General features: G+C 31.6%; 1 protein-coding gene across 2 annotated transcripts in view; it reads right to left on the bottom strand.

Annotated features, from left to right (window-relative positions):
• The window catches only part of LOC106683743 (N-deacetylase and N-sulfotransferase sfl), a gene marked incomplete at its 3' end in the record, with an annotated part of 703,925 nt that overhangs the window by 612,026 nt on the left and 90,812 nt on the right, over positions 1-1,087 (bottom strand).

The following is a 1,087-nucleotide window of genomic DNA, read 5'->3' on the forward strand; positions in this document are numbered from 1 at the left end:
TAATCAAATAACAGTAATACAGAATATCGGTTGGGAGTCTTGGCCAAACAAAAAAAAAAAAAAAGTTCTTATAAAGAGTATTAACTATATGTTAATCCTTACAAGGAACAGGGGGACAGTAAATAAAAATTTACAATTAATATTTGGGGAATGGATCATACTATTTATTTTCAAATTGAAAATTACGTTTCGTCTTTTTAAATTTCAAAGAATACTAAAGTGAAAACATGATTATTTATTTATCTATGAAGATTTTAAATTAGTTTTCCTAACACTATAATTTCAACATATTACTTATAATGTTATAGAATTTGAATACCTTAACCATAACAATTTTGTAATTGCTCGGCTGAAAAATTGACATCATGTGGTTTATCATATTCTTATCACGTTCCCTTTAGTTGATCAAAATGTAAATTTGAAAATAACCACTAGTTAATGATGCTTGTCCCTAGGTTACACTGTCCGTCGGTCAAAGCATGAAAATGTATAAATATGAGGTCATCGGTTAGAGGTTTTTACACTCATGCCGCTAGTCAACTTATTTTTTACTGAGGCTTTTTCTTATAACGGCTAGTGTGTAATTCATGAGGATTTATAGCAGGCTGATGGATGTGCCCGGGATGGATCTACATATAGAGCAGGTCCACTCTTATTTTAGGGGCTGCTTACAAACCGACGGGATGGGATTATTGGAAGCTGGATCAAACCAATCGTCTGTACAAGTCTAGCGCGCATATAAAAAACAAACGGGTGGATTATTCCTACTATTCTATTACTAATAAGAGCACGTTGTTTCAGAATGAAATTAAAACTTCAGGGTAATTAGGAAGAAAAATATTACTAAAGAACTGAGAAAATTTTTAATAAATGTATTAAAACTGTTATATTTGAGGGGTGCAGACATCTTGATCATTCACAACGTTGTTTTGTGTGAGATTTAAAATATTTTAACGAAAAGATAAAAAATTCATTGAATTTATAGGTGGAGTAAAGATGAGTTATTGGTTGGAAACAGCTTTATACCTTGTCCCCCAGAAATGAAATATGCAAGACTGCTCTGACATAGGTGCTGTCTTGTATAATT

This window comes from Halyomorpha halys, unplaced genomic scaffold (assembly GCF_000696795.3).
Source record: "Halyomorpha halys isolate HHAL.00 unplaced genomic scaffold, Hhal_1.1 Scaffold511.1, whole genome shotgun sequence".
NCBI lineage: Eukaryota > Metazoa > Arthropoda > Insecta > Hemiptera > Pentatomidae > Halyomorpha > Halyomorpha halys.